A 15,322-nucleotide genomic window follows, 5' to 3' on the forward strand; every position below is an offset into this window, starting at 1 on the left:
TGGTGGTTGGAGGCACGCTGGGGAGGAGGAGCTAGTGAGCTAGTGAGCTAGTGAGAGAGTGGCGCTTTCTAGGATTGGGGGTCCCGGTAAAGCAGCTCAGATCCGGGACGAAAGCCGGGAGAGCAAGGTCAGTGCTGGGAACTCATTTGGCACCAAATGTTAGGAGAAACGCCACACAAAGAAAACTCACGAGAAAACTCACGTCCAAGGGCAGGGTTTAATGGCAGGTACCAGGTAGTGCAGAAAGAAGAAAGGACAAAAGGGAAGGGGTTCAGGCCAGGCATGGCCTTTTATAGGAGAGGGAGGGTAAGGGGTTGGCGCATACGCCGGGGGTCCCTGATGGAGGTGGAGCTTGAGTGGAGCTTGTTTTTGGGAGCGCGGGAAACCTTGTTAAGGGGGAGGGAATGGCTCCATTTTCCATGAGGTGCCGCTGATTTATATAATGGCGGCATTATTGTTCTGTCACTTACAATGTATCAAATATATGGGACCTGAAATCCTCCCCTTCACCATTCCACTTTATCCCCCTTCTCACCCCATTTGTGGTATAGTTTCAACAGGTCTAGTTTTTCCATTTATACACACGTGTACACAGTACTTGCACTATTTTCATCTTCCTTCACCATTTCCCCACTTCCTCCCCCACCTCCTACTGGTGCCACTTCTCCCCCGCCACCCCCAGGCAGGACATGTTCTGCCCTCTGGATCTCTGATTTTGTAAAAGAAAAAAAACATTTTTGTTTGTTTAAGATAGCTACATAGGGAGTTTCCTTGTCACATTTCCATGTATATATGTATTATAACCTGAATTGGCTCATCTCCTCTATTTTTTGTTCTTTCTACCTTAGTCTCCTTATTATGGTGGTTTCAACAGTTTAAAAATTCTACATTCATTCCTGTGTAGAGAGTACATCAATCATATTCACCTTTTTATATCCTTCTTTTATTCTCCCCTTCTTGTATTTGACCTCCCCCTTAGTGTGACTTGTTTTCTACAGTATTGCTGCATTTGTTTTAGGTCTATAATCCACATATGAGAGAACATGTGGCTTTTGGCCTTCTGAACCTGGCTAACTTCACTTAAGATGATGTTCTGCAGTTCCATTCATTTACCCGTGAATGACAAAATTTCATTCTTCCTTGTGGCTGAGTAAAATTCCATCATATATAAATACCACATTTTCTTAATCCATTTATCAGTAGTGGGGCATCTCAGTTATTTCCATAGCTTGTGAATAGTGCTGTAACAAATATGGGTGTGCAGGTGCCTTTTTTGTAACCTGACTCACATTTCTTTAGGTATATCCCTAGGAGTGGTTTTGCTGGATCGTATGTCAGATCTATTTTTAGTTTTTAAAGGAGCCTCCATACTGTTTTCCAAGGTTGTTGGACTAGCTTACATTCCCACTAGCAGTGTATGAGGGTTCTTTCCCTCCACAGCCTTGCCAGCATTTGTTGTTGGTGGTATTCTTGATGTCAGCTAGAATAACAGGAATGAGGTGGAATCTTAGTATGGTTTTGATTTACCTTCCCTTTATGGCCAGGAATGGTGAAAATTTTTTCATGTGTTTTTTTGCTATTTGGACTTCTTCATTTTAAAAAGTTCTGTTCAGTTCAGTTTCCCATTTCTTTATTGGCTCATTGAATTTTGGGGAGTTAATTTTTTGAGTTCCCTGTATATTCTGGTTATCAGTCCGTTGTCAGATATATAGCTGGCAAAATTTTTCTCCCATTCTGTGGGCAGATTTTTCAATTTGAAGACCTTTTTTTTTTGTTGTTGTTGTGCAGAAGCTTTTTAATTTCATGTAGTCCCATTTGTCAATTCTTTCTCTTAGTTGCTGAACTACTTGAGTTCTATTTAGGAACTCATTGTCTATGCCTATTAATTCCAATGTATTCCCTGCTCTTTCCTGCACTAGCTTCAAAGTTTCAGGTCTTATATTAAGTCCTTAACATATTTTGAGTTGATACCTGTATAGGTGAAAGACATGGATGTAGTTTCAGTTTTCTGGATGTAAATATCCAGTTTTCCCAGCAACATTTGTTGAAGAGGCTGTATTTTCTCCTTCATATGTTTTTGGCATCTTTGTCAAAAATTAGGTGGGCCTAGCTGCATGGATTCATATCTGGGTCCTCTATTCTGTTCCACTGGTCTTCATGTCTGTTTTTGTGCCAGTACCATGCTGTTTTTATTGCTATTGCTTTGTAATATAGTTTGAAGTCAGGTGTTGTGATACCTCCAGCATTGCTCTTTTTGCTCAGTATTGCCTTGGCTGTTCAGTCTTTTATGTTTCCACACGAACTTTAGGGTTGATTTCTCAATTTCTGTGATGAATGTCATTGGGATTTTGATGTAAACTGTCTTGAACATGTAGATTGCTTTTGGTAATTTAGACATTTTCACAATATTGATTCTACCAATCCATGAGCATGGGAGATCTTTCCATCTTCTGTAGACTTGTAAGATTTCTTTCTTCAGTGGTTTATACTTTTCATTGTAAAGATCTTTCACGTCCTTAGTTAAGTTTATTTCTAGGTATTCTATTGTAAATGGAATTATTTTCCTATATTCTTTTTCAATCTGTTCATCTGTTCATTATTGGATTATAGAAAGACTACTGATTTTTGTGAATTGATTTTATATTCTGCTACTTTGCTGAAGCTGTTCATGGTGTCTAGGAGTTTTTTGGGTATTTTAGGTGCAAGATCATGTCATCTAAATAGGGATATTTTGACTACTTCTTTCCTTTTATTTCTTCTTCCTGTCTTATTTTTTTGTAATTTTTTTCTCCTTTTATTTTATTATTTTTACATTTACTTACATGCATATACATTGTTTGTGCCACCTCTCCCCACCCTCCACACCTCCCAACCCCTCAGGTCCAGGCAGAACTTGTTCTGCCCTCTTCTCTGATTTTGTTGAAGAGAAAACTTAAGAGATAATAAGAAAGACATAGCATTTTTGCAAGTTTGGGATAAAGATAGCTATATAGAGAGATTCCTAGCATTGCTTCCATGCACTTGTGGATTGCAATCCACATTGGTTCATCTCTACCAGATCCCTTCACTACTTCTTGGTCCCTCCCCATAGCAGCCTCTGCTAATTTAAGATTACCTTATTCGCTCCTCAACAGGGAGCACATCAACCACATTTAAGTTTTAGGTTTCCTTCCCTTTCCCTATACCTCCCTTGCGTGTTCTCCCCTTAGTGTGTGATCCATGTTCACTAATATTATTGCATTTGTTTTAGGTCTATAATCTGCATATGAGGGAGAACATGTTATTTTTGGCCTTCTTAGCCTGGCTAATTTCGCTTAAGATGATGTTTTCTAGTTCCATCCATTTACTTGCGAATGACAAAATTTCATTCTTCTTCATGGCTGAGTAAAATTCCATTGTGTATAAATACCACATTTTCATGATCCATTCATTAGTAGTGGGGCATCTTGCTGTTTCCATAGCTTGTCTATTGTAATTAGTATTGCAATAATCATGGGTGTGCAGGTGCTTTTGTTGTAACTTGAGTTGCATTCCTTTGGGTATATCCCTAGGAGTGGAACCTGTCAGGTCCTGGACTTTTCTTTTTTGGAAGACTCTTTATTGCTGCTTCAATTTCATTGCATATTATAGATCTGTTAAGGTGGTTACTATCTTCTTGGTTCAGTTTTGGATGGTAGTAAGTATCTAGAAATTTGTCCATTTCTTCAAGGTTTTCCAATTTATTGGAATATAGGTTCTCAAAGTGGTCTCTAATGATTTCCTTGGTGTTTGCTATTACCTCCCTTTTTTTGTTTCTGATTTTGCTAATTTGGGTCTTTTCCTTTCTCATTTTAGTCAGATTGGCCAGGAGCTTGTCAATCTTATTTATTTCATCATAGAACCAGCTTTCTGTTTTGTTAATTTTTTGGGGGGGGGTCTCTATTTCATTAATTTTGGCCCTTATTTTTATTGTTTCTCTCCTTCTGCTTGTTTTGGGTTTTGTTTGTTCTTGTTTTCCTAGGAGTTTGAGATGTAGCATTAGGTCATTGATTTGAGATCTTTCTGTCCTTTTAATATATGCACTCATGGCTATAAACTTTCCTCTTAGGACTGCCTTTGCTGTGTCCCATAGGTTCTGGTAGGTTGTATTTTGATTTTCATTAGCTTCCAGGAACATTTTATTTCCTCTCTTATTTCTGCTATGACCCACTGATCATTGAGCAATGTATTATTCAGCCTCTAATTATTTGCATATTTTCTGCTGTTGTTTTTGTTGTTGAGTTCTGGTTTTAATGCATTGTGATCAGATAGAATACAGGGATTATTTCTATTTTCTTTTATTTGCTGAGGCTTGCTTTGTGCCCTAAGGTATGATCTATTTTGGAGAAAGTTCCATGGGCTTTTGAGAAGAATGTATTTGTTGTTGTTGGTTGAAAAATTCTGTAGATATCAATTAGGTCCATTTGATTTATGGTATCATTTAATTCTAGGATTTCTTTGTTGATTTTTTGTTTGGGTGACCTATCTATTGGTGATAGAGGGGTATTAAATTCTTCCACTACCACTGTGTTGGAGTCTATATGTGTTTTTATGTCCTTTAGGGTATGTTTGCTGAAATTGGATGCACTGACATTGGGTGTATATAGGTTGATAATTGTTATATTGTACCTTTTATTAATATGAAGTGTCCTTCTTTATCTTGTTTGACCAATGTAAATTTGAAGTCTACTTTGTCTGATATAAGTTTTGCTACTCCTGACTGTTTTCAGGGGCCACGGGCTTGGTAAATCTTCTTCCAGCCTTTCACCCTAAGCCAGTACTTGTTTCTGTCAACAAGATGGGTCTCTTGTAAACAATAGATGGTCAAATCTTCCTTTTTCATCCAGTTTGACAAGCGGTGTCTTTTGATGGGGAGTTGAGTCCATTAACATTCAGTGTTAATATTGATAGGTATGTGGTGATTCCTGCCATTTAGTTATTTTTGTTGTTTAAGCAGATTTTGTTGCTGTGTGCAGATGAATCAATGCTACTCTCTGATTCCTTGTCTTTTCTTCTCCTGTGGTTTGATACTTCCCATCTTCTCGTGGTTTTGTTTGCTTTCATCTTCTGTGTGCAGAATTCCTTGGAGAATCTTCTGTAGTGGTGGCTTTGTGGTGATATACTGTTTTAGTTTCTGTTTAGTGTGAAATATTTTTATTGCTCCATCAATTTTGAATGATAGTTTTGCTGGGTAGGATATCTTAGGGTTGAAGTTATTTTCATTCAGTACCTGAAATACCTCACTCCATGCCCATCTTGCTTTTAAAGTTTCCATTGAGAAATCTGTTGTTATTTTGATGTGTTTACTTTTATATGTTATTTGTTTTTTCTCTCTTACAGGCTTCAATATTCTTTCTCTGTTCTCTGTGTTTATCATTTTGATGATGATATGCCATGGGAGGTTCTATTTTGGTCACATCTGTTTGGTGTCCTGGAGGTTTCCTATACTTGGGTGGGCAAGACTTTCTCAAGATTTGGGAAACTTTCTGTTATTATTCTATTGAATATGTTACATATCCCTTTGGTTTGCACCTCTTCTCCTTCTTCAATGCCCTTGATTCTCAGGTTTGGTCTTTTGATGGAGTCCTTGAGTTCTTAGATATTCCTTTCACAGCTCTTGAGTTGTTTAACTAAGATTTTTTGTATTTTTTCTTTAATTTCTATTTTATCTTTGAGCTCTGAGATTCTGTCTTCCACTTGTTCTAGTGTACTAGAGTGGCCTTCCACTGGGTTTTTGTTTGACTATAGGAGCTTTTAATTTCCGATTTCTGTTTGATCCTTTCTTCTGAGGTTTTCCAAATCTGTGATCAACTCTTCTTTTATAATTTGTGTGTTTCTCTTTATTTCATGCAACTCTCTTTTTATGGTGTACTTTGTTTCACTTTGTTGTTTGTTGAGGTCCTCTCTAAGTTCCCTTATTTGTTTCTGTGTCATCTCATGTTCATTATTTTTGGTGTCTTGAAATTTCTTGAGTGAATCTTACATATTCTGGTTGACCATGTCTAATATCTTCTCCATATATATCTCAGAGATTTCTTCCTACATTTCTTCTTTGAGGGTTTTTTTGTGGGCATCACTGAGTACCTGTGTTACATTTATAATTGTGTTGTTGAGATCGGGGGCTGGGTATCCATTTTTGTCATTTCCCACTGAATTCTGTATTAAATTATTTTTTTGGAGAGAGTGGTTTCCATACCTTCTTCTTCTTCCCATCACTTCACTTGGTACTGTGCCACTATATTTTTGGTATGCTAGTTGGTGGATTTGATTGCCTGATTTCTTTCCCTGATTTAATTTTTGTGCTGTGGCTGACTTGAATGTTAGTTAGGTTGATGTTGTCTATCTGACCCTGGTCTAGGGGGTCTAATTTAGCATTAACAAGTTCACAGGTTCAATGCCAGACCAGTTGTTAATGTATTCTATAGAAAAACCCTTGATGATAATATCTATAAAAGTCTGAGTTGGGGGAGTAATGGTTATTAGTCTAGTTATAGATTATGGGGACTTGGTAAGGGTGGCACTAAAAAAGGTAGGGGGAAGGAGTGGTTGGGTGGGTTGAGAGTTATGGAGGTTGCTGGGTTTTGTGGCCCTTGTGTGTGTTTGGTGCATGTCTGTTGTAATGGGGGATGTTTGTGTCTGGACTTGCAGGGGGCTGAGGTTGTGTGCAGTTGGTAGAGTAGGCTAATCAGCAGGTGGTGGGTATGAAGAAGGGAAGGATAGTGTGGTGACAGGTTGGGGGAGGATGGGAGAGAAAGGTGAAGACGGGAAAGTGTGGATGAGGAGAGGCAGAAAGAATAGTTGAGAGGGAGAACAATGGACTGTAGTACTGGAGAAGGAGGGAGTGTGAAGAGCATGAGAATGGGGATAAGAGAATAGTGATGATGAAGTTAATACAGAAATAAAAAAAAGAAAAAGAAAGAAAGAAAAAAGAAAAAGATACATAATAATAATAATAATAATAACAGATTTTGGAACCTGGTTCAGTTCAGTCTATTAATAAAAGTTCTGGAGTTATTCCTTAGGTGTCCAATCCTGGTATTGGTGTTCAAGTGGAAGCTCTGATGTGGTCTCACCAGGTGACTGGCATGTGAGTGGTATTTGGACCTTCTGTCCACAAGATTCGTTGGAGATCAGTGAGGTGAGGTAAGATTGCCATGTCATCCAGGGTGATCAGAGCTGTGTTCAGCAGGCAGCAGCTGGGGTGTTCTTCAGCTTTAGGTCTGATTGATCAGCTCCTCCCCTAACAAGATGGGGAAATTCAGTTTTGAGTGCTGCCCTCTGTCCTGGATATTGGCTCTGGGATCCACCTCCTGCCCTGCTTTAGGATGTTAATTTCCCTCTTAGCCTTTATGAATCTCCTGATTTCTGCTGGGTGCCAGCAGCTCCTCTTGGTGGTTGGCTTGTCAGCTTGCCTTGTTCTCAGCCTTTGATGCTTTATGGCATGTCACTGAGAGTTCAGCACTGGGAGTTGAATTCCTTGCCATGCCCCTGATAGTTCAGTTCAGCAGTGAGACATGGCTCTTTGCCCGTCCTCCATTCTCCAGGGTGGGTTCAGCATTCCACTCCCCCCTCAATGTTGGTGTTAGATTGCAGTTCACTATTTATGGCTTTAGGGTTTTTTTGGGGGGGGCTGTTTTCAGTCTTCCCAGGGGCTGTGCTGGATTATTTTCCTGGAGTGGGGGTGGGTCAGGAGCCATGTGTGGTGCATGATGCTCACCTGTGACTTCTGCAGTTTCATACAGGCAGGTTTGGAGACAGCTGTAGGGGAGAAATGGCATTGTTGGGCATGGCATAGAGAGACTTTCCACAGGTTAGGTGTCCAGGATATTGCAGGGTTTGATTCTGATTGAAACTCTGTCTTCTGCTTGTTGGGAGAAGAATGTAAAGAAAAGAAAAGAAAGAAAAAAACAAAACAAAACAAAAGAGAAATGGGTGCAGCCTGACATGCCTTGCTGGCTGTGCTAGGCAGTGTTTTCGTGGCTATTAGGTGCAGTTAAAGCCTGATTTCAGGGTCAGTCTTTGAAGTTTATCTATAGCACCTAATGTGGTGGTGGTTATTATTTTGGCTAGTAGCAATCAGAATTACCCAAGTATGGCTACAACATCTCAAGGAGGTTTGTGAAGTCACAGAGCTTAGGAGATCTGATTTCCCACCTTAGCTGCCAATTTTTTTTTTCTCTTCTTCTTGTCTTACTGTTCTGGCTAGTAATTCCAAGACTATGTTAAATAAGACTGGAGAGAGTGGACCCTCTTGTCTTGTTCCTGACTTTAGAGGCAATGGTTTCAGTTTTTCCCCATTTAGTATGATGTTGATTATAGGCCTGTCATATATACCTTTTATTATGTTGAGGTACATTCCTTCTATTTCTACTTTCATCAGAACTTTTATCATGAAAAGACATTGAATTTTGTTGAAGGCCTTTTTGAATATATTGAGATGATTGTGTGTTTTTTGTCTTTGCTTCTGTTAATATGGCATAGTATATTTAATGATTTGCATATGCTGAACCGTCCCTACATCCCTGTGATGAAACCAACTGATCATGGTATTGCTGTTTTTGATATGTTATTGAATTTGGTTTGCCAATATTTTCTTGAGGATCTTTGCATTTATGTTCATTAAAGAGATTGGCCTGTAATTTTCTGGTTTTGTTTTGTTCTTGTCCAGTTTTGGGATGAGTGTAATAATGGCTTCATGGAATGAGTTCAGCAGTGTTTCTTTCCTTTCTATTTGAAAAGTGTTGGTATTGTTCTTCTTTAAAGGTCTGGTAGAATTCAACAGTGAATTGGCCAGGTCCTGGACTTTTCTTTTTTGGGAGACTATTGGTGCCTCAATTTCATTTCTTGTTACAGATATTTTCAGTGATTAATATCCTCTTGGTTCAAATTTGGATGGTCATATGTGTCTAGAAATGTGTCCATTTCTTCTAGATTTTCCAATTTACTTAAATATAGATTTTCAAAGTAATCCCTAATGACCCCCTGGATTTCCTTGGTGTTTGTTGTTATCTCCCCTTTTTTATTTCTCATTTTATTAATTTGGGTCTTTTCCCTCCTCATTTTAGTCAGATTTTCCAGGGGTTCTTCAATCTTATTTATCTTTTCAGAGAGCTGGCTTTTTGTTTTGTTCTTTGTAGTTCGTTTGGTTTTTTTTTCCCTTTGGTCTCTACTTCATTAATTTTTGGCCCTTATTTTTATTATTCCTTTCCTTCTGCTAGTTTTGGGTTTAGCTTGTTCTTGTTTTTCTAGGAGTTTGAGATGCAGTGTTAGGTCGTATATTTGAGAGCTTTCTGTGTTTTTAATGTATGCACTCATGGCTATAAACTTTCCCCTTAGGTCTGCCTTTGCTGTGTCCCATAGGTTCTGATGGGTTGTGCTTTCATTCTCATTAAATTCCAGGAACTTTTTGATTTTCTCCTTTATTTATTTTCTAACCCACTGATCATGGAACAATGTGTTGTTCAGTCTCTAGGTTTTTGAGTATTTTTGTGCTGCTTCTTTTGTGGTTGAGTTCTAGTTTTATATTGTTGTGGTCAGACAGTATGCAGGGGGCTATTTCAGTTTTCTTATATTTGTTAAGACTTGCTTTGTGACCTAAAATGTGGTCTATATGGAGAAAGTTCCATTGACTGCTTAGAAGAATGTATATTGTGCTGTTGCAGGTTGGAATACTCTATAAATGTGTGTCAGGTCCATTTGATCTATGTTGTCATTCAATTCTAGAGTTTCTTTGTTGATTTTTTTGTCTGGATGACCTATTGGTGATAGAGGAGTATTGAAGTCTCCCACTGCCAGTGTGTTGGGTTCTATCTGTGTTTTTAAATTCAGCAGTGTATGTTTAAACAAGTTGGGCACATACCAGTTAACAATTTTTATTTCCTCTTGATTCATTGGCTCCTTATATTACTACAAAGTGACCTTCTTTGTTGATTCTGACTAATTTAGATTTGAAGTCTACTTTATCTAACTATTGCTACTCCTGCCTTTTTTGGGGGCCATTAGCTTGCTAAATCTTCTTCCACCCTTTCACCCTAAGGCAATGTTTATTTCTGTGTGTAAGGTAGGTTTCTTATAAACAACAGATTGTTGGATCTTCCTTTTTAATCCAGTTTGCCAATCAGTCTATTTTGATAGGGGGAATTGAGCATTAACACTCAGTATTAATATTGAGAGGTATGTGGTGATTCCTGTCATTTACTTGTTTTTTGTGGATGTGCAACTAATTCTATGCTACTCTCTGATAACATGTCTACTCTGCTTTTCTCTCTCTCTCTTGCATTACTGGGGTTTGAAATCATGGCCTACACCTTGAGTGACTCTACCAGCTTTTTTTTTTTTTTTTTTGTGAAGATTTTTTTTTGAGATAGGGTCTTGTGAACTATTTGCCTGGGCTGGTTTTGAACCATGATCCTCCTGATCTCTGCCTTCTGAGTAGCTAGGATTACAGGTGCGAGCTACCAGTGCCTGGCTGCTTTTCTCTTGAGGTTTAATAATGCCCATTATTTCATGGCTATGTTTGTTTTCATCTTCTGTGTAGGATTCCTTTTAGAATCTTCTGTAGTGGTGGTTTAGTGGTCATGTATTGTTTTAGTTTCTGTTTACCATGGAAGATTTTTATTCCTCCTTCAATTACAAATGATAGCTTTGGTAGGTAGAATATCCTAGGACTGAAATTGTTTTCTCTCGGTGCTCAAAAATACCTCACTCCCTTTTCTTGCTTTTAAGGTTTCTGTTGAGAAATCTGCAATTATTTTGATGGGTTTACCTTTATATGTTATTTGATTTTTCTCTCTTCAGACTTCAATATTCTTTCCTTGTTCTTTGTGCTAATTGTTTTAACTATAATATGCAATGGAGAGGTTCTATTTTGGTCATGTCTGTTTGGTATTTGGAGACTTTCTGTACCTGAATGGGCATCTCTTTCTTGAGATTTGGGAAATTTCTGCTATTATTTTGTTGAATATATTACTTATACTTTTGGCTTGCACCTCTTCTCCTACTTTGATGCCCGTGATTCACAGGTTTAGTCTTTTGATGGAGTAGTACAGTTCTTGCATATTCTTTTTACAACTCTTGAGTCTTTTGTCTAAGAATTCTTGTTTTTTCTTTAATATTTATTTTGCCTTCAAGTCCTGAAATTCTGTCTTCTCCTTGTTTCAGTCTGCTAGAGTGACTTTCAACTGTATTTTTTATTTGACTTAAGGAAGTTTTTATTTTCAGGATTTCTCTTTGTTTTTTTTGGAGACTTTCCATATCTTTGTTAAAATCCTCTTTCATATATTGTGCTGTCTTTTTGGTTTCATTTATCTCTTTAAAAAGAAAGTCTCCTTAGTTTCATTTCAGAGTTTGTTGAAATCCTCTTTGAGTTAATTTAGTTGTGTCTGAGCCTTCTCAAGTTTTTTAATCTGTGTTCTCTTGGGATTCATTGAGTTGTTTTTGTAGGACCTCTTTAAGTTCATTGAACATTCTAATCATCATTCTTCTGAGGCCATCAACTGGGTATTCCTCTCCCTCACTTCCCCCAAATCCTCTGTTATGTTATTGTGAGTCCTATTCCCCTGTCTTCTTCACACCTCCCCCCATGTTTCTATTTTGTGCTTTTTTCATGTGCTGTTGATTGTTATTTGGTGATTTTAATCACCTGTTATCTTTCTCTTGTCTTAATTTCTATGCTCTGACTAGCTTAGTTTTTAAGTAGTTTGTAATATTTCTGTTCCCTGACCTGGAAGTATAACTTAGCAATAACAAATTCACAGATTCATTGACAAACCAGTTATTTACATAATATATAAACAGCAGGTATTGGGCAGACAACAGTTGTTTGCATAGAGATAGATACTTATGTAATAACAAAGATGGTACTACAAGAGGGAGCAGAGAGGGATGGGGCAAGGGGGAGAAGAGGTATGATGTGTGGGGGCTTCAGCGTAATAAGGCCCTAACTTATGTAAAGGTATAGTTCAGTTGTTGTGGGAGGATGGTAATGTCAGGGATTGCAGAGGAATACAAAGGATGGGGGTAATGTGTAAAGTCAGTATAATAGACTATTCAGTGAGTGGTGGTGTGTGTGGAGGAGGTAGGGACAGTGGGGGGAAAGGGAGGGGGAGCACAGGAAAGTTGTTGTGGAAATATTGTCAGACGAGAAACCAAGCAACACTCAGAGAAGTAGAATTTGGATTTTTACTTTATTTTATTTTATGCCAGTAGTCCCAGATGAGCTAGTACTCAAAATTCTGGACCCCCACCAGTGAAATCACAGGATTCTTAACTGGCAGTGCAGGGGATCAGATTACAGGGAACGTGATGGTTGCTAATAGGTGGGCTCAAGCTGGGGTTAGAGTCCTGGGGTTGTTTAGGTAGGAGCAGCAGGGGGCCCTGTTTCAGAAAGTCTGCTTACATAGAGAGACAAAGAAAGATGGGAATGGGTGGTTATCTCTGCATGGGGCCTTTTATCTTGGCCCTGGACTCATTTTATAGTTTAACTGGCAATTTCTCCTGTCTCATAATCTGCTTTGAGGCAATTTCCTGTTTCAGATAAGGAGAAGGAAGGAAGAGAGAAAAAAAAGCAAAGAGAAGAAAAAAATGGGGGGAGAGAAAGGAAAGTGGAGCAAGAAAGAGTTAAGCAAATTGATAGTTGGAAGAGGGAGATAGATAACGAATTTTTTAAAATTAACTTAAAAAATCAGTACAAAAATACTAAATAAAAAATTATTGTCTAAATTTCTTCCTTATTATTGAGAGGAATGGGTTCCCTCTCAGTTTAATTAGTGTTCAGGGCTCTTTCTTCTGATTTCCAATCCAGGCGCTGACACTTTTGATGGGCTTTCTCAGTGCCTCTGTTCCTTCATAAGGTTGGTATGCTGGGCTGTGTGACAATGGATGTTGTCCTTCCTTATTGGACAGCTTTTTGAGCAGGGGATCACTCAGGGTATTTAAACTCAGGCTTTCTTTGGTAGGATGAGTGGTCTGGTGTCGGCAGGTTCCTCTGAAGTGGTCCTGCAAGGAGCTGGTATGTGAGCAGTCACTGGCTCCTACTGCCTGCACGGCAGGCCTGGAAGCTAGAATTGAGCTTTTAGGGCAACTGCTTTTCTTTAGGAAGTTTGTCAGTTTCAGCTCATTACCTTTTTCTCCAAGGTAGTGGAATATTTTGTTTTCACCAGACTGCAGTTGAGTTGCCCCCACCCCCATACAGGCTGGATCAGCTCAGTGTTCCATCCCAACCCTGCCAGGTGGAGGTGAAATTATCTCTCTGTTTATGGCCACCAGTTTTTTCCAGGAGGGGTACAATCTGCTTACCAGCTGTGCTGGACTATGTGGTTCCCTCCAGAGCAGGTGATATGGCCTGCTCACCTGGCAGGGTTGCAGTTACACTTGGTGAAATCCAGTCAGCTCTAGGATGGCACAGGCAGGCAGGAGTCCAAGGATCTGTGTCTGTGAATTATGATAGTTGCAGAACTCATTCTGCAGTTTTCTGCATTGCATTTTTCCAAGACAGCAGAAAAGAAGCTAAAGAAAAAAGAAATAAAAGGAAAAACAGCTTTCCAGTGAGCTGGCTGGCTGCTGCTGGTCCACAGCACCTGGGCTTCCAGGGCTGTTAGATGCTATAAACAGCTAATGTAAAGGTTGGTTGTTGTACTTTATGTGCTCCTTATGTATTGACGTATCTTAGTTGGCAAAAAGCCAGGTTACCTGACCCTTGCTACCACAAATCTGAAGTATTCTTCTGCAGTTGCGGAACTCAGGGTCCCAAGGTCCTTCAGCCAGGGGTTCCACTTGTTAGGTCAAGTTGTCACCAAATTGGTGGTCTAAAGAGACTCTGGTCAGAAGATTTCTAGGCACTTGCATCCTGCAAGAGAAGGATTCAGGCAAGGCATAAAAATGTAGTAGTTTATTGAAGAGAAAGCAGTGGCAACACTCAACCAGGTGGGATAGAAGTTCTGGTCTTAGGAACTAGATAAAAGGTTAAATCAAAAAGAATTAACCTAGAAGGTAACACACATGCACAGAAAATCAATGTGAGTCAACTCCCTGTATAGCTATCCTTATCTCAACCAGCAAAAACCCTTGTTCCTTCCTATTATTGCTTATACTCTCTCTTCAACAAAATTAGAAATAAGGGCAAAATAGTTTCTGCTGGGTATCGAGGAGGTGGCAGGGAGAGGCAAGGGGTGGAGTGGGTGGTAAGGGAGGGGGTGAGGGAAGGCAGGAGAAATGACCCAAACATTGTATGCACATATGAATAAAACAAAAAAAAAAGTTCTGGTTTCAAAGGGTCTTTATAAATTGAAAGGGCAAACAGGCAGGAAAATTCTGGATGATCTTTGCAGGATGGGCTAAGATGATTGACAGGTTTGATTGACAAAGTCTCATCATACATCATGTGGCACTCTGCTCATACACTTAGGCTGACTCTCAAATATTATAAGTACGAGGTGTGATCAACATTCATGTTGTAAGCAAAAGACTTTTACTTGAGAAGTTATTGAGGGTGGAATTCCTTGAGGCTTTCTGTCTTACAACAGCAAAGGATTTACAATTGAAAAATTTACAACTGCAAAGTGTAACATTGGGCTGAGATAAGGAGTTTAGCATGAAATGCACTGAGGAAAAGATTCATGGCACCTGAAAGTCCCACAGCTTCTTTCCCTATTTCCTAGCCTGCCTCACAGCCACTTGCTCCAACATGCCAAATAAAGAGATGAGTTATGGTGAAGGGCAGAGAAAGAAGTGGCTCTGCCACTGCTGAAAGGTAAAGTAAGAACTTCAGCTCATTTTTGGCCATCTTCCAGGATCCAGACATGAGATTTTGGTTTAAATAGACAAAGAATTTGTGACAACAGAGGAAAGGCATGCATAATAATTAGACAGTCTTGGTCAAACTATGGCCTGGTTGGTCATTATTTCAGTCCCCATTTTGGGAAGGGTTCTGGAGAAGTCATTATTGTTGTCATCAATTGAGGGGAGTAAGCTGGTTGGATTAAGAAAGTCATTGTTGCCTGGCAAATGGTCTGTCCTGCAGAGGGGCAGTTTTCTTGATCTCCCCTTGTAAACAAGTTATTAATCAGTCCTGTCCTTCCTGGATTCCAAGGTGATTACAAGGTGAATGGCTTAGAATAAAGACAAATACAAAAATGGAGGCAGGGATGCCAAACTTTTTCATGCTTTTCGCTAGTTCATGGGCTCAAGTAAGGAGTCAGCGCTTTTCAGCAAAAGCAGTTTAAGTACCTGTTATAGTAGTGATCCAGTTTTATATATTTTTAAAGTCTCTTCTCACTTTCTACTTGTTCACTATTGAGTATGCTAG

The sequence above is a fragment of the Castor canadensis genome, chromosome 3 (genome assembly GCF_047511655.1).
Source record: "Castor canadensis chromosome 3, mCasCan1.hap1v2, whole genome shotgun sequence".
NCBI lineage: Eukaryota > Metazoa > Chordata > Mammalia > Rodentia > Castoridae > Castor > Castor canadensis.